The 15180-nt window shown below is 44.2% G+C and overlaps 1 protein-coding gene across 6 annotated transcripts in view; it reads left to right on the plus strand.

Annotated features, from left to right (window-relative positions):
• The first annotated feature begins 7851 nt into the window (after positions 1–7851).
• The window catches only part of LOC8053813 (TOX high mobility group box family member 4), a 148739-nt gene continuing 141410 nt past the window's right edge, over positions 7852–15180 (plus strand). For all 6 annotated transcript variants that reach the window (XM_029979436.4, XM_029979439.4, XM_029979437.4 and 3 more), the window contains exon 1: positions 7852–8325. The gene's annotated coding sequence lies outside the window, so the exon portion shown is untranslated. The remainder of the gene's footprint in view (positions 8326–15180) is intronic.

Consider the following 15180-nt stretch of genomic DNA (forward strand, 5'->3'; position numbering starts at 1 on the left):
AAGCGAGATATTTTTGAGAACGGCTGTTTTGAAAAGGGCCAGGTAAGAAGGGCGAAACGAGAACGGGCCCAAATGAGGAGGGTTGGAATGCGAAAGACGAAACGGGAAAGGACCAAATGCAACCGGTCCAAGAGAGAAAATCTTTTTGAGAGTGGTTGTTTTGAGAAGGGCCAAGTGAGAAGGTCGAAACGAGAACGGGTTCAAATGATAACCACCCATTCCAAAGCTGGAGCTCACGCTGATAGCCATCGTTGTTGTTATGGCTGCCCATGTTCACGCGATGACTCGCAAAATTTTCAGGAAAGCATAAAGATGTCGCTGTCGTTTCTGTATTGTTCCTCCAAACTGATTGGTGTTAGAGATGATTGAAAATCCTTGGCAAGTTTAACTGATGCACTTAACGCTTGACGGATTCGAGTTTCATTTCGTCTTATCTGCCCCGTAACGTTTTCTGGATTCCGTTGAATTTTTTTTTTCTGACTCATTTACGCGACGAGCATTTTCGCATCACACCCGATTGGTCAAGCGGTTTTTGTTTGGAAAGGGCAAAGTGGTCAGTGTTACTCTAGTCATTGCAACACCACCCAGCTCTAGCAGCCTCAAATACTAAGTGAGCAGCGAAGAGAGCAGTTTTTAACCCCATTCATTTGATCCCTGCTACAGTTCACTTGACCCGGCATTGTTCGAGACTGTTTTAGCAATAACCCTATGTGGTCACATATTGCATTAAAAACAGCATTCTCCGACTAGTCCCTCAGGTAACTGCAGTTCTTTCTTGGCAGGCCCCCGTTGGAAGAACTGCCGAAGCACAAGCACACCTGGTACGACCAGGGCTGCGAAAAAAAAAAAAAAAAAGCCCCCAAGGCCCAATGCATTAGAGTTTAGCTCATGAGAAGACGTTGTGTACAATATCAGCTGTTGGACAACTTAGGCTCGGCATGTGCCTGGAGGATATGATTGAGGATTCGAAAAATTTGAGCAGAGCACGTAAAATGTTGGGTTTTTTCATCTGGAAGCCCATTGGGAAAGCAGAGTGTTGGAATCTAACAAGAATATGTCCAGTGTTCGCATTGTACATTGTCGGTGACATGTTAATAGTAGCTTGGAAGCTTCTCGCACCTCTTTCCATTTTAGCAGAGCGAACGCTGGAGAGGAGGTCGCCTTTTCTCCAGCGTGCGCTCTGCCAAAAGGGAGAGGTGGGGAGAGCTTCCACTTTACTCTCAACCTGTCACCGAATATAGTCTTAGATGACTGGCTCTCTTTTTGTCGCTATGACACTTAGTTGAAGGGCAGTTCGCTCTCTACCTATAAGCAAATACTTTCATTTTTCCAGAGAATTGGTTCCGCGAACTTTTTCCGAATCTGAGGTTCGAAGATCGAACCAAAAGGTTCGAAATGTTTGCAAAGCTTTGAAAGGTCAAACTTATTACATAAAAATCCGATGATTTTTTTTTTTTTAATTTTCCAATTTTTGGCGCTGAGAAATTTGATTGTTTTCGAACTTTTGATTTTCCAGGCTAAAAAATTCGACATTTTCCTTTTTATGACGCTAAGAAATTCGACAATTTTCGAGCTTTCGAACCTGATGAGGTCAACACTTCGTGGAACTTCGAACTTCTGAACAAAAGTGCGACAAAGTTGGAACCAAGTTCACCCCTATAGGTTCGAGGCAACGAATATAAATTAACGCAAGATGTCAATGTGTGAAGTGGAGTTTAAATTGCACTCAAAGTTTTACCGTGAACTGATCGTGCTACAAGCGACGCGCTTGTAAAGCTCTAAATGATCGCTTTGGGGTGGCCTCAACCTCGTACCTCGCACATTTTTTTTTAAAATTTCCGCACAGTGTTTTTTGTTTGTTTGTTTTGTTTCGCGCACGACTCCGTATATCACCCCGAGGTAACCTATGGGCCAACAGATTCCTAATCTGCAGGCTCGAAATTCAACCTTCGCTGGGAGTGCCCTTCGTGGCATTAGTTGTTTTTGAACGCAAGTCTTTCGATTTTCTCGCGTCAAGGACGACGCCGATGTGACGCCGATGCGCTGAGCCGAGCGACGCCGATGCGCTGCAGCAAACGCCTGAACCGGCACTTACTTCATTATCATTAGTAACCGGCTGCATTTTAGAGCGGCCAATGTCTCCATTCTTCGAAGAGGAAAAGTTCCAGGCAGCGGCAATATGGTTAGCACGATAACAACCGGTCGTGACGTGATCAGCTGTTTTAGGCCGCCGGGTGGTCCCCTAATTTAGTATGGTCGCATTCTCCTCAACCCTGACTTGCGTCGGGTGCTGTGCCTGTGTTCAGTGTTTTCCCCATCCCACGAATCATTCTGCCGAAAATAAACGCCCAGGGCAACTAAACATTTTCGGGAAACTTGGATGCCTTTATGTGAATGCGTTGTCCCGCATATTCAGTTGTATTATGTCAGCATTGCATTTAGGCGACGTTTGATCGAATTGCTGCTAGTTTGCAAAAAAAAAAAAAAAAGTAGGATGTACGTTTGCCCGACCGCCTCGGTGCTTTTTAATGAACCGTTGAACCAATTCAACGCTTGTCTCAAAAGTTACGACAAACAACGAGTAATAAAGGTAGTATCGTCAGCCACAGCACTGAAAAGGAAGGAGTAGGCCTTTTCGCGATTTTTTGTAGATGAATTCATAAGAAACTTGGTTGTAAACCGTGGAATTTAATTTCCATCCGTGAAATCCAGACTTGGAACTTAAAGTCAAAACTTTCGACCTTTTCAAACTTGTACCTAAAAAAATTAAAAAAAGAATTGACATATTCGATTTGCAAGGCGAGAAAACAAAGCGACAAGGATCAATAGCAGGGAGTATGGGCGTACCAACCGGGGAGGAAGGGGGCGCTTGCCCCCCCCCCCCCCCCAGTTCTCAAAGTGGGGGGCAATGCATGTGTTTTGCCCCCCCCCCCCCGTCCCCCCAGAAACAGCCGCCACTGGGAGGGGAAAAACACTGGCTGGCGGCGCCCAAGGGATACCAAGGGCACCCCCCCCCCCCCGGGCCCTGGGGGGGGGGGGGGGGGGTTCTGGTCTGCCCCCCCACCCAAAAACAAGTTGGTACGCCACTGGCAGCGAGGGCTCTTTATTCAGAACAGCATGGTTACTGCGACACATATAAACAAAACTTACTGGCCAAATACGGGGTCTGAATATTTCACGGGAAAATCTACATACCCAAGCGTTTACACGGTAAAATTAACAAAACACGGCAGCATAAAATGGGCAGGATTAGCTTCCTACTTACATTAGGCGTCGGCAATCTTCCATATTTCGGATCAAATGAAAAGGGACCGATGTACTTGAAATAGGTCACCGCAGTCGAGGAGCCGTCTGCTGAAGACGGTACACTACTACAGGCTTTTCGATGTGGGTTTCTGTCTCCCCTTACAAACCATGAACGTTCCGGCTCTTCATAGTACACTTCATAGAAACGCCTGCGCGTCTACTTACCCGCAAAACACTCAAAGAGCCAATCTCTGCGGTCTACGAAATCAGCCCAGCGAATGATGGAACAACCGCTTAGACCTCGAAATGAAGTCTGCGCTGCGTCATTACGGAATGCAAAGCGTCATATATGCTTGCATTGCGTAATGCCACAACGCGGACTTCATTTTGAGGTCTAAGCGGTTGTTCCACCTCCTCATTCGCTGAGCTGATTTCGTAGATCGCCGAGATTGGCTCTTTGAGTGTTTGAGTATGTAGACGCGCAGGCATTTCTCAGAGTGATATGATGGTATCGCAGTTGTAGAGAATAAAATGCAACCCAATCACGCGGATTGCCAAAGGTGCACTGCTGTCGACGGAGAACGAATCTTGACTTGTGATTGCGCTTTTGGATGGACCCACTCACTCGTTTCGCCGTAAGAGCACACCCGATGGTTGCAAAAATGCTTTTCCATCTTCTGGTGACACCGCAGACACTTTCAGTCAAATTTGCGATACATGGGCACGCGAAGCGTGGAGAATTGCACGTCCCGCGCAACCAAAGCACTGGCGCGAAATTTAAAATGAGCTGTTGCCAGTGTGGTCAGGCACTCTCTTGGGCGAAACAAAACCAAAACAAGAACAAACGCTCGCATCGCAAGGCCATCGGCGCCGTGGCAAAACTGCGACGTTGCTAGACGGGATCCGGCAACTCTAAGTTGAAAGTCACTAACATAAATGCAAACATTGGCGTGTAAGTTTTGTGATGGCCGCCAGCACTGGAGCACCGTAAAAGTGTGTGTGTGTGTGTCTGGGGTTGGGGGGGGGGGGGGGCGAACTGGAAACTGTGGCGCCTTCCCCCTTTTTCTGTAGCAGTGAGAATGATCGGGAAGTCGGGGAATCGGACACAGTTCTCGATGTCTGGTACAGACTTTCCTCTAGCCTTGGACGTTTTACTTTGTGTCATGTGACCTGCTGCTGGACTTTCGTGGGGGAACGACACCATGTCTCAACCGAGGTACCATCTGAACCACCAACGCTCTAGAGACCCTTGGACTGACCTCATAATCCTCGTCGACAAAATATCGCGAACAATATACCTTGGATTCGAAACCTTTAGAAATTGCAGCTAGCCAGGCCGCCTTCCCTGACGCATTCTTCGGGAACCTGCGTAACGGCCTTTCGGTTGTGACTCCGCCGGGGCAGCCTTTTACGCAGCACCGGCGGGACATGGCCCCTCATGTCGCTCACGAAAGTCCACTGAGCGTCATCTTCGACATCACTCCGTTTCAAAGAATTTGAGCTTGCTGAAAGGGCCCTAAAGGACTTCAAAATCGAAAGCGAAGCGTCGTCTGCTTACCACGGGACGCATGGAGGAGCACGGTTGATCGCGGGATGTGGGAAAACAGGACACCTCCGGCGGGGACAGTTTGGAGGCGGGAGAGGGAAACTTGAGTTGCAGGACGACTCAATCGTTGATGGCACTGCACTAACGCCGATAGCGCGGGAACTTCAAATTCGGATTTTAAACTTTTTTTTTTCTTTTTTACTTTAGAAACACATAGTTTTTACCCACTGCTTCGAACTTTAAGGGCAATATTCAGGCAATGTTTTCAATCGTTTCGGTAAATAAGAACTATATAATTTTGACCTCTCAGTGCTCCTTTAAAGTATTTGTTTTCCTGATATTTCCGAGGTAAGTACAATTCCAGACTTCAAAGTAGATTCCCCAAATTTAGATTCGTTAATGATGTATCACAAGATGATGATTTGTCAACTCTGAAGAAATACTGTAAGGGATATTGTACTCTCAACAAAAAATACGAGCAGACGACGCATCGCTCCGTTTGATCTGGGGGCGGCTTTCCCGCAGCATTACGAACTCTCGAGCTATCTCTGGCCCGGTCAGCGCAAGTGAGGAGGTTAAAATATTAGGAGAGGACAATTCATCATAATGTAACACCTGAGACTGTGGTGCGGAAAAAATGAAGAAAGTTTCAAGTCGAAAGAACAGACGACACAGGAGAACGTCTCAATGTTTTAAAACGTTCTCCTCTGTATTTATTATTTTTTTTTATTCTAAAGTTTTTTTTTAATTTTACGCACCGCAGTCTTAGGTGTCACAATATAATAAATTATCACCTGCTTGACTGCACGCTCACTGTTTTCTCCGTTAAGGAGAGGACAATTCTCCATGATAGGATTGCTCGCAGAAGCGACGGAGCGCGTGACGCTCTCTCCTGGTACGTTTCAACCTCTTGGGTGCAGCAAAAGCCACACAGTGAAAGCGGCGCCAAATTCGGAAAGACTTTTGAATTTGGCGCCATTTCTGAAAACAATAACTCTGTCCCCTTGAGTTTATCTAATATTCGCCATAATTTCCGAAAATAGGTGATTCACACCCGATCACCCGTGGGGCAATGCATACCAGTTAAAGAATCACCTTTATAGCGGAATGAAAGGGCATGGTGAAAGATCGCGTTAAAATTACTTGTACTTTACTTTGAAAGTACGTTCTATTTATAGTGCTTTACTTCAAGTACATTTTACCCGGTATACTTACTACTTTACTTTAGGTACATCACCTCCAATTTACTTCGACAAAGCGTCAGAAGTCCTGTAATGTTCTCGCAACTTCTAAAAGAAAAATGTTGGTTTTATTAACGCACGTCAACATCTCTATCGTCTGTGACACGCTGCTCTCCTGACCGTTTCGTAAAGCAATTTTAGCAGCATGCTCACATAAGCCAGCGCAAGCGGTTTGAACGCCCACGCCGGCTCGTTGCCGATACTTAAATATATTACCAATGGGTGAAAGGCACATCCTATACAGGCATTTCAATTAGGTAACTGGACACTTCAATAAAATCGGGACAATCGGGACAATATTGAATCTTTCGGGACACTCAACGTAAAATCGGGAGAATTCGGGACAGCAAAGTTGATGAAAACCAAATGAAAATTTCCTGATAGATGTGCACTGGTAGCTGTTATCGGGTGGTTATCATTTGAGCCCGTTCTCGTTTCGACCTTCTCACTTGGCCCAAGCGCAAGGCTCAAATGCGAATGGGACGTTTTGAGATACACCCGCTGTTATCACTGTTATCGTGACACTTTTCAAAATCGGGGTATGTGCCGGAAATCCCAAGCTCATGTATAAAGGCGTGCATAACCGTGCTAGATTATATGTAACCTAATTTCTCTCAGTAAACTAAAGAAATTATTTAAGAAATAATGGAGTGACATCTTATTTCTTGGCTTTGACGATTTCTTACCACACTCAAACTCCCATGTCAGTGATGTAGAGAATTTTATTAGAAAGCCAAAGGAAACGCATATTTTAAGTTTGTAAGCTATTTCGCTGCTCCCGAGCTGGCAGAAAAGCTCGAAGCGTAGAATGCATAACAATGTTTTATTGTACACGGTTACGGCACTCTATGTATATAAAGAAAATCGTTTTATACGTTCATATACAATCCACGAGAACATATTAAACGAAGGCAGGAGATACATCGAAACGTGTTGATATAAACCGAAGAAAATGAAACAAATTTCTCATCCAATCTATGTCAAGAATGTATCGTAAAGCTAACGTTGGCTCCAAATACCCCCCTTCCCCCCCCAACCCCCCTTCCCCCTCTTACACTGCGCAGCTATTGACTGTGTTCGAGATATGTTGGAGAGAAAACAACATTTTGATCTACGAGCTCCCGCAATCAAAATAAAAACAGCGCATAAACAACAGCAAGAGGAAAGGCGAATTTAGGACCCCTCCCCTCCCCCTCCTTTTTCTAAGCATTCTCGAAATGCAACACGGCGACGTCGATACTGGCAGGGGGCGCTGGAGGGGCACCAAATTCAAAAAGCAGCGAACAGCTCCGCAGAAAATATATAACCCGTGTATGTACATTTTAGCCCGAACAGTGGAACGCCGAGAAAGAGGAGGGAGGAGAGAAGGAGGGGAGACCAATATCGTACGTATTTTAAACAATCCTTTCTCCCTCCGCTACCTTTCTCTCCCATTTTCCTTCTCCTCCTCTTATTTCGGAGTCCTCCTCTCTTCGCCGTTAAAACGGAGTTTAAGGTCAATCTCCCCTCCTAGCGCGAGCGCGCTCGCGCGGAGGATCGCGCCGCGCGCATCACTTTTTGTGCCCACCATCCTTCCTCCCCCCTTAGTTAAAAATGGACAGGTCCCGTTCTCTCCCAACGGAGGAGAGTACGAAAAGCGGAGAGGGTGAAAAGAAAAACCTAACAGGAGGAGGAGGAGGCGCTTGCGTTGTTTTTTCTCCTCCTCTGTTTTGTACTTGTTTTGCGGTCTCTCCCTCGTGTACCTCCTTTCCCGTTTAACGCCCTTTCCCCTCGTCTTTCTTCCGTTTTGCGCTCTTTCGCTTATTGCAGACCGGCGGACTTGCCGGAGCGGTTGTTTCGTGTGCGTGTGCCGCGTGTTGTATCGCGGGTGATTGTGCGAGAGCGCTTCGTCGTCTTTTGATTCGGAAGGAGATCATCGCCTCGGAGTCACTTCGACGACGGATTATTCCTCCCCCGCGCAAGAGAAAAACCCGGATTTTGACTCCCCCGCTGGTGTGATCCGTGCTGAAAACTCCCCCTTTTTTTTTTGTCAATGACTCCGAGAGAGTTGTGGTACCAACGTGGCCCGACGTCGACGTCCTCGCGTTTGTGGCATCGGCGCTCCCATCAGTGAAAACAGGCTGTTGCTTTCGACACCGGTGCTTCCGCGAACACATCCACGCCGCCCGGATTTTGGTGATCGGTTGATTGATTTTTTTCGGTGGTGCCACGTGCTATAGCCGCCAACAGTTGGATTCGTCGTCGGTCGTCGCCGCTGATGTGTTGGTTATCCTCTGCTGATTGATTTCCACGGTGAGTAATGCAACAGTCATCTAAGCCACTTCTCGTTTCATATTCGTTTTCGCCTCAACATGTCCGAATCGCTGATCACGGCGTGTATCCTTTAGCGTATCCCGATTCCAGCCTCCTTTTTGTTTGTTTTAATGTGCCTTATGTATGTGAAGTACGAAGCATTCGCAAGCGATTGCGGTTGTATTAATGGATTGCTAGTATGTCGCTGCGAACGCGAGTAGGCACTCAAATTGACTTCGACTCCGATGCTATTTTCGCCCGATGGGAGTCAGGTTGTAATGACTCTCCCCCGCCGGCTCTCCTATAATGGAAATGCAATGATATTCTGAAGTTGATTAGATATCGATTGTATCCATGCAGGCTTCTCTCCTCAGCTCCGCTTTTTGCCCTGTACTACGTCTAGCCGTTCCTATAGCTCTCTTTTGTGCAGCTCAGTTCGGAATGTTTATTCTCAATAGACATAAAGACACATCCCGACGAGGAACAGTAAACAACGCCGACAAAAGCAGGACAGGTTGCCGGATAGCAGAACGGATAAATAAGGGCCCTATTGTGACGTTGGAACAAACATTCGCATCAATTGATGCCGACAAGCCCCACGTCGTCCTGACACACTTTGATGAAACTGCTTGACCTCGATAGGCTTTGCTAACAATGTTTCTCTTCGCCTCGTATTTCTTTTTAGTTTTTTTCTTCTCTCTTTTCTTTCTTATTTGCCGTTCAGGAAACGTACCTCGCTGTTTTTTTTTTTTTGTTTTTTTTGTTTTAATGCTTGCTTATAGCCGATATTACTCCATATTATATTTTCCTGTGAACTTTTTCAGCCAGCTTTTTCCCGAGGGTTGCTCAACCTGCAAAGCGTAAGAAAAGATACATTTTTTCTCTGTGTTTTTTTGTTTTGACGTATTTCGGCTACGGAATTATTTCATGATATGCCGGTTGTAGAATCGTACGTGGCTTTCGTATATGCTGGGGCTGAGTTGAGATTTTTTTTCTCACTCTTATTGTGACCCTAATATATGCGTGAGCGCATATATCAGACTTGCAGATGAATAATAAGTTTTGTATTCGTTTTTTTTATTTTTTCGTTTTATCGTTGGACATGTGGAAGCCATAACGTTACTCAATAGTCACGCTCATTGTTTGAGGACTTAGTTTTTTTCTATAATGTACAATCTAGAATGATCCATGGTGCTAATGACTAGGGTTACAGTCCCAATTTCTCGCTACAACATCGCTACTCGGTCGAAAGTTGGTAAAAACTTTCACATAAAGTTAAGCAAAAAAATTTTTAAAATGTCTGCGGCGTTGCATATAGGCATTGACTCAAATCTCCATTTTCCAACCGAAGAGAGACACGTTTTTCCGAAAAAGAATGCTGCAAGAATTCCGCACAACTTGCACGTGTCAGTTGAGTGAGCAAACCTCGAGTTTGCCTGTCTCTTATGACAACGTTTGCAGTGCTTCCTTTCACGCATGCACAAAAAAAAAAAAAAAACGTGTTTTTGTTTTACGCAGATTATATTCTCGACAAAAAAAAACAATTAAAAGGAGCGAACGCATAACGATTATTCGGTTTTGATTTTATTTCGATGAGCTGCACAACGTGAAGTGACAAATTGAAAGTAGTCTTTCTTTTAATGTAACAGGTACAATTTCTTTGATGGAATACTCCCCAACGGCGGTTTAGTTTCGATAGCTGTACATTTGGCCGCAGCTTTTGTAGCAACTTGTCGCTAGCAGCTGCAGTTCCTCGTCGTAACTGTGTTATTAAAAATAAACACACATTTTTTTTTTTTTCCCGTATCAAAGCTATGCGCGTTGTCACGTGATATCCGTGAGCAGAGTGCTAAGATTGATTTGAACTGCATTATTATTATTATTATTATTTCGATTTGGAAACGACTGTTTTCCGGCAATCCCAACAACCCCGCCCCGGCTTTACGGTATATTTGCAGAGTACTTAAACTTCCAATGGAAAGTTTAGTGCATAACTGCGGCATGTTACTAGTTGCTCCTTTAAAATTGTGATTCCGCTTCTAATTGCAGTAGATTTAAGTTCGAAGGTTGATTCCACAATCAACTTTGATTGCGGTGGCAAAGGGATATGTCAAGGGAGCTAGCTTTTTCAGGTTCAGTGATCGGACAAAGTCTCATCATTTCATCAATATTGCACAGTCAGTGCCGCGGCGCGAATGGGTCCTACTTAAAACGGCACCAGTTGTTCTCTCTTGAACCTGATCGTGCCTCCGCTTTATAGAATCAAACGGAAACCGAAGATATAGCAGAACTTGCAGTTTGACACAAAGCCAGAGCAGCGAAGGTTCTAGCTTTCAGCAGACGACCTACAAACTCCCCTCCTCCCCTGCCCCCCTTCCCCCCAAATAAAGGAATAGAGGAAAAAAAAAAAAAGATTGTTTTAAGCGATATTAGTGCCTCCAAGTTCAGAATTTTACCTGGTCAAGAACCGGCTTCCAGGTCTAGTACCTTCTCCTATACACTCTAGTCGCATGTGCTGACGTCACTGAGCTCGTAGTATTTGAGAAGCAGTGAGTGAGCCTTCTTAGTCATGTCTGTTAACAAACACGATGCCGTCTCAATAACAGGAACGTGTTGTGAGCACCGGAAAAAGCTTGAACACAGGGTCGTGGGGAGAGAAATCAACTATGCGTCACTTCCGGGGCCTTTGACGTCACGCTGGTCCTCTGATTTTGTCTTTGACTTGGTTTTCTTTGTCTCAGCAGATACACAGATGCGCCTTCGTAGCAAAAACATCCGAAGACAATAATTGGCGGCCCGTAGGGCATATCGGTCGCGCCTCAGATGATCGAGTTTAGTACACGGCTTGGCGACGTGTCGTGTCGTTTATCGCTTGTCCCGCAATCGCAGTATATACGATAACGAGAATTGCTGGCGGGCAGCGCGTTATCTCTCTTGAGGCTTCGCTCAAACGACATCCCAAGGATTCGTAGATCTGGAGACCCTTGCGTTACACATCTCGGCCTGGTAGCGTAGCAGCATCCCGTCGCGTTACCGCGGTGTCGTTCATCGTGTGTCGAACTGCGTTTCGTCGAATTGGACTCATCGCAGCTGCGCTTGGTGGAACCGCTTTTCACCAAAATGGAGGCCGCCATTGGCGTGCTTTTTCAATATAAGATGAAATGAATGATGCTCGTGGGTTTAGTTAACCGTTGAGCAGACTGCAAAAGCCAATCGCTGCGTTCATCAAGGGAGATCGACAAATGACTAAGTGGGAAACAGGCTGTTTTCATGAACAATTAAGTCTTTTACCTGGCACTGCTCGTGGCATTTTGCGTATGTTTCTTTGGTGGCATAGCTCTTTTTCTGTTCGAGTGATAGTTTTGTTTATCCATTCCTTTTTTTATGTATTTAGAGATACTGTATTTTGCATACGACTTGAACTTTTTTTTGTTATTATTGCGAAGTTTGTTTGCTAAGTGTGCGTTGTTGAGCAAAAAAGAAGAAAATGAACGCTTTTTGTGTCAGATCGCTTACTTAGCAACTACTTGAATCAGTCGTATGAATCACGGGATTACGTATTTAGGAACAACAATGAGAAGCTTCCACAATTCCCAGTGGACGTATACTTCATTACGAGTGACTAATGATCCCTATATTGTGCACCGTGTTTTGTTATAACTACAAGCTGATGTGCTTTGTGTAAATGTACGGATCGTCTAGTTTAATAGCTCTGTATGGACATGGCTAGTTTTGATAAGTTTTCAGCCAGCGGATCAAGAGCCTAGTTGAGTTCATGAACATAAAGCCTCTAATTATAAACTCGGAGGGAGCGAATTGTTCTTGACTGTCTTTCGTTTTGGTCTTAGTCGATCAAAAAAGTAAAACTGAAATTTCATTAGGAAAAAAAGTAAAAAAAAAATAAAATAGGAACGGATGTGAAGTTTTAGTAGAGGCTTCTTGAAGCAGGCGGACGAGTTAATAGCGGCGCCTCCTGGCGTTCAAGATTTAGAATATCTGGTGGAAAACGTTGTTTACCCGCACACATTTTTAAGTGGAATCTAAAAATACCTATCAATATCGGTGGTTTTGAAACTACCAGGCAGTTTGACATTGTCTCCACGATAATGAACAACGTGCTTGGCGCCACTTAGAAATCTGAATAGCACAGATGGGGCTGCCACCGTGTTCTTAGGCTACTTGAGGAGCATCCATTGATTATATATATATGTCGGACGTCTTTTTGTCACGTTCTAGCAGTACCTTTGTTCGGAGTGTTTAAACTCGGAGCCATAAAGGCCTGTGGCAGACACGCTAAACATTGACTGACTTGAAGCTGTTTTCCACCCACTATTACCTTCATCTTATCGTAAGTTCCTTTTGTGTAGGTACATCCACTTACTCATTGGTATATGTACATAGTTATCTTTTGCTGAAGACACCAAAGTTGCAAAAGTTCGTCTGCTACTATAATACCGAGATCTGCGCCTTTCACGAAAAACAGGGTGCTGGTATGCCGCGCCGTTGTAAACCGATCAATAGTTAACCATTTTCATTACCCTTATTCTACTTCAATATGTGTGCCTTTGTGTGACTGGCGTGATCGCATTAGGTTTGCGTCACTGGATCATTGTTGCCTGTATCTGCATTGTTGCCTGTTAAAGCAGACTCGTCACTTGACAGGGTTTCTCCTCCCCCCCTCCCCTCCCCTCCCCCCCCCCCCCCCCCCAGCAACAAAATAAGCTATTTTACATACTAGTGATCCGTACAACAAAGTTTACAGGGAAGCAAAACGCGCGACATTAAAAAAAAAAAAAAGTTATGAGATACGTTATGAACATCTCTTACAGGTTGAAGTTTCCATCAAAAATAGGCACAAATGAAACCAGAGAAACAAAGAACGAATGTCCTTTCTGGTCAAAACTCATGAAATTCGTCCCCAATTTATGCGTACTATTTATAACAACGAGCACTGCAGCAACCGGAGGCCGTAGCCTGCTCTCGAGCGATGCGTTTACTATGTGTCGACGACACAGCAGCGTGCATATGCAGGCGCCCTCCGCTTCATATTGACGATTGATAGAAAAACAAGTTGATTTTGCTTACAGACGTTTCATGTGTTAAGAAGATGTTTATAATTGTAATGCTCTGAGATTGGAACTATCTTAAGGTTTTTGAAACGTTGTCATATGTGAGCGTTGAACTCCGCATTGCACATAACTCGGATGCTTCTCTTCTGGAAACCATGCAAGTGAGGCATATATATACAGCCGTTGTGCTACCCCAAACAAGGAAGCAGGAATCATTGCAGGAGCAAAAGAGGGAGTTATAAAGAAGGGCTAAGACGACTTTTGGAAGTCTGCCAGCTATACTTTGTACTTCGGCATCCAAGCTCATGTACTCATTAAATTTCACACCGAGAACCTTCACATTTTGTACAAAGTCAAAATTTCGTCCTTAGAAAGAGAGCCATTGAATAGATAAAAACAATGTACTTTTGGATCGAAAAAGTATTGCTTTCATGTTACCTGTATTAATTACTAAATAATTTTAGGTTGTCCTGTCTCTTACCTATTGTAGAACGCCATTTGCCGCACATAAAACCTGGTGGACAGCTTCACCCCCCAAAAAATAAACTTGTGTCGTCTGCGTAAAGGACAAAATCTGCGCTACTGTCTATTATTTACTATATCATGGATGTGCAAGTTGAACAGAAGGGGTCCAAAGATGCTCCCTGCTGCACACCTGACCTCAGATTATTTAAGCTAGATCACGGACTATCTATCAGAACAAAATAGTGCTGAAGTAAAAAAAATAAAAAATAGAAAGAAAAACTTTCGATCAATGTTGAGGTCACTCCTTGGACACCATATGCATTTCATTTTAGAAGCAGAGTTTTATGGTTTCGGCGGTCGAAAACTTGTGAAAAGTTTTCTTTTCCATGCTGTTTAAAACTATGTATTTGTGTTTTAATGGCGCGAGTTTCGTGAAATACCTAAATTCCTAAAACCAATCTGGCAAGATGTTAGGAAAGTGTGCTTTTCACAGAAGGTGTATAATCTGTCGTGTAATATTTCCTGTAGTCCCTTTTGAAAACAATGGGAGCACAGAAACGGGTCTATAAATTCCTAGGTTGTTTTTATCCCCAGACTTGAAAATAACCGTAACCTTAGGGAGTTGTATTTTTTTTAGGCAAATGACCATTATATGAAGTGCCAAATTAAAGATAAGCGTTCAAAGAGGAGCAATTCATTTAATTACATGTTTCAGAGGTTTGATTTGAACACCATCTATGTCAGTACTTTTGCTGTTTCCAAGGTTCCTAAAAACCGCTGCCACTTCGCCCTCAAAAAAAATTGTTATTTTTTTTTTTGTTGGAATGTTAGATTCACAAAATGGAAATTCATTGGCAGCGTGCGTTACCATTCTTTGCGACGTTTACAAAATAGGCATTAAATATTTCAGCTCACACCAAACCACCTCATTCTCGACGTTAAAAAAGAGTCTGGTTGGGACACGCGTCGCGAAATTTATTTTAGTTTCGTCTCAATTATGCGCGCAAAGTCCATGACGTCACGGAATGGTCATACACTCTCTCCACCTCAACCTGATGGCCACAGCTTCTCTCCTCCACGCACCCGAAATGTGGAGAGAGAAAAGAAAGTGGAAAGGAGGTGACTGCCGACTAAATCGCGTCTCGCGCCGTCAATATTGCCCCAATTTTTCTTTTTTCGCGTAAAATTAATTTTTTTTTTTTGACACGCGTGTTTCAGTGAAACTGTTAAAAAAAGAAAAAAAAAATTTAGTTTTTTAAGCTTGATAGATTCAAAAGTGCCACGTCTCAGAAATGAGTAAGCTTCTTCCATATAATATCTA

Source organism: Ixodes scapularis, unplaced genomic scaffold (assembly GCF_016920785.2).
Source record: "Ixodes scapularis isolate PalLabHiFi unplaced genomic scaffold, ASM1692078v2 PGA_scaffold11__112_contigs__length_91849675, whole genome shotgun sequence".
Taxonomy (NCBI): Eukaryota; Metazoa; Arthropoda; class Arachnida; order Ixodida; family Ixodidae; genus Ixodes; species Ixodes scapularis.